Source organism: Mercurialis annua, linkage group LG5, assembly GCF_937616625.2.
Source record: "Mercurialis annua linkage group LG5, ddMerAnnu1.2, whole genome shotgun sequence".
NCBI classification, from domain to species: Eukaryota; Viridiplantae; Streptophyta; class Magnoliopsida; order Malpighiales; family Euphorbiaceae; genus Mercurialis; species Mercurialis annua.
The window spans coordinates 41,086,448-41,090,133 of record NC_065574.1 but is presented as its reverse complement, the minus strand read 5'-3'; positions in this window follow the sequence as shown (position 1 = coordinate 41,090,133).

The following is a 3,686-nucleotide window of genomic DNA, read 5'->3' as shown; positions in this document are numbered from 1 at the left end:
GTAATTTTAATTAAGCGGGACTGATTTGGATCTAATAAATCTTCTGAGATCTATTAAAAATAAAATATAAGTCGGATGCGAATAAAAATTATATTTTTATTCGTTATATATTTTATTGGATTTTTGGGTAAAATTTTATAAAATTTGAAATTAGTCTCCGTTTGGAGAACAGACGACTAATTAAAATCAGAATTAAAGTGCATGATTGAGCTAGTACCAAATGGTACTTTAGCCAAATCATTTCCTTATAAATAGAAGTGAGGGGCAGCCTCTGCGTCAAGATGGTTTGACGAGGGCGGCACGGCGCGATCCATTTCGCTATTCCGACTCCGATTCTTCAACGAATCAAGTAGTAATCGAGGTATTAATCTCGTATACGATATTTATTTCGATATATATTAATTATATATCCGATATTAAACGGTAAACGTATCGAATCGATCGCGTACGTATCGATTCGACGTTTTAATTATAGAACTATATTGTTTAGGTTGTGATTAAATGTTCGGAGCGGGAAAAATCAATCAAGCACGTCGGAAAGTGGCTCGGGAATGAAATCCCGGTGCCTGCACGTGTGCACGACCGTGCATAGGCAGTGCACGAAAGTGCACAGGCCGTGCACGAACATGCACAGGCCCGCACGGACGCGTAGTCCGACTCCGACGGGGTCTTTTCAGTCGGCGAATCCGAGGGGACTTCACCTAGTAGGACAGTGTGTTTACCGTCAGTTAGTAAATGTTTAAAAGTGAACGTTTTAAAATGATATAAGTCTATACGTTAAAACGATACGACGTTTTAACTAGGCTCTACATTAATCAATGTGATTAATGTTAAAAGGACTATAAGTCTATACCAAGAGTGGTAATATATATTGAACGAGAAGTTCAATATTGAGATTAGTTCATGTGTTTGTTTATAGAGTCGTCTATAAACAATAGTTGTTTGAGTTTATCGTTTATACGATAGGACTAAAGTTAGAAATTCAATGTCTAATATTATTTTGACATTTGAATTTTAATTAGATCCGACGAGTAGTCGATCTAGCGAGTCAAACACCAACGTGTTTGACCGACGAGCTTGCTTGGAGCTTACGTTTCGTAAAAAAATGGGGACGGCAGTACTGTGTGTTTTACTTTGTGATTTTTACTTTTGAATATTTATATTTAAACTGTTTTAAATAACAAATCGCACTAGTATAACTTAACCATGAAAGATCCATTGGAACAAGCTTCCTATTGGTTGTCAATAGGACTATGTGATCACCAGTAGTGTTTCTCGATATGAGCCTATGTCTGACATAGAGGTCAGTTAATGTCATTGGGCGTTGGAAGTGCTAGCGACCCTGACTTAACAGTCTGAGACGGCAGTAACGGTTACGGTCACAGGCAATACTGTGATGGCAGTTTCACGGTTACGGTCCAGACACCCGGCTAGACGGCAGTGATTCAGTTCACGGTCTAAGGCCTATATTGTGTAGGTTGAGACCCATACAATAGTCTGTCTTGTAGGGTTTCATCTGGATCGACTAATTGGTAATATTTTACATACACAAATGTTTTATGTATTTGCGATTTGAATATTCAACTGTAAATTGTAGACTCACTCAGAAATATTTATATTTCTGACCCTCCCCAAAATTCATCTTTCAGGTTATCAAGTACAAGGTCGGACTTCCACAATAATTCAGGAAGTCGTCAGTCATACCTCTAGAGCTGCAAGTAGTCGGGTACTGGGAAGTCTGTCTTTTTATGTACAGCAATTCAAACTTATCTTGATATACTCTGATTTGAACTACTATATATGTATATGATTGAAAAGCTGCGTGTTTTCTAAAATGCTAGGACCAGTTGTTTGAATGATACACCGGTTTCATGTGTTTAGCATTTTAGGATTGTATTGGAAACAGAGTAGGTGCGTCAACTGAGATTGATGTTTGCGCTCTAGTTTCTTTAAATACAATCAGGGTCTTAAGACCCAGTTTTCAGAAATGTGTTTATGTTAAACGAGAGAAAGGTTTTAACGATATTTTCTGAAAACAGATCATATGTGATATATGATCTTGAATTGCGATCGCGTTTTTAATAAAGGTGTTAAAGTGTTTCCGCAACGAGGTTGCAAACCTTTTTATGTTTTAAAACGCAAAAAATTTATAAAGGTTTTTAGGCTTGCTACGGGTTTCGGAGCAACCACTCCCATTCCCTAGCGCCGGTCGTGATCAATGAATTTGGGTCGTGACAAAGTTGGTATCAGAGTAATAGTTCTCGGACTCGAGAATTTAAAAACATTGCTGATACATGGAAATAATATATGGGGTAGATGTCATAGGTACTCATAGGAACTACTGCAGTACATAAGATTTGAGTCATGTCTCCTACATATATTCTTATGTTTCATAGGTTCTCAGCCTTTCCTTTTGGGATATAAGACTGCGATATACGCGTGCGAGTCGTCTAGACAATTCGATAGCGATGCTTGAATATCAAGCATGGAAATAACATGAAGACACTGTCGAAGTCATTCGATAGTAGTACAAGGAGATGAATGATAGAAGAAGTACGAATTCAGAGAAGTGGAGTAGTTGTGGAGAAATCTTACTGGTTACAGAGTTTAGGGTTAGGAGGAAACTTACAAAACCAAATGACATAACCTGTTATGGTTATTCATTTAAATGATTTTAAAAGCATAATTATGCCTAGACATGAGACGTCATCACCCTAGTGCACAATTATGCAGATGTTTTAAAAAATGAGTTTTGAACAAATTGTTTTGAAAGTGCGCACAAATGGTTGAAATATTTCAAACAGATTTATTTTTCTTGTAAGTATACCTAGACCAGAACTCTATAACAAAAGTAAATACTCGAGATCAAGTAGTAAGCGATTCTCGAGGGGGCAACAGAAGCATACAAGAGTGGAAGTTGGAGAATAAAGTTGTGACTGGGAAGTACACAGCTATTTGTAGTTAAATGAACTACAACAGGTATCCGGATATCAACGCATATCCGAGCTACGAAAAGTTAAGGATAAGAATATCCTTAAATAAGATGTCTAGGATATTGTACCCTGAGACACTAGGAGTAAGAAAGGGGAAATAGAACCTACTGATCAAGTAGTGATTAAGACGTTAGATATGTGACTTCTCACTAATGATTAGCATAACTTGAGTTTATGAAGACTCAAGGAAAGTGGAGACATACGATTCAAAGTGTAGTTGATTGACATAGTGTATTGATAAAGTAAGTTTCAGATGATGTCTGAAAACCGATAGGGTGTAGTAAAAATTTGATAACTTTTAATTGAACCGTTGGATCGGTTTAATTTTGGAATATGATATTCCTAAGACGGTTATCTAGAGATTAATCGTTGTGATCGTCGGATGGAGAGGTAGACGATGCTTGTTTTTGAGACTAACGATGGGAAACTTGCATGAATTTTGGCAGTGAGCCAAAAGTGCAAGTGATGAAATTATGAATTACAAAGTTTAATTAACTTAGGATTATCAATGTAAGCTCCATATATATGTAAATGAATTTGAAAACTGTTGTAAAACAGTGGTTTCAAATTGTGAAAATTCCGATAACCGGGCCTTGTGACTATAAAGTCTTGGCTGGCTGGTGCGGAATATACATGTAGAGTACATGTATTCTGAATGTCGGGCCAGAAATATTTAAAGTATGGCCGACCAAA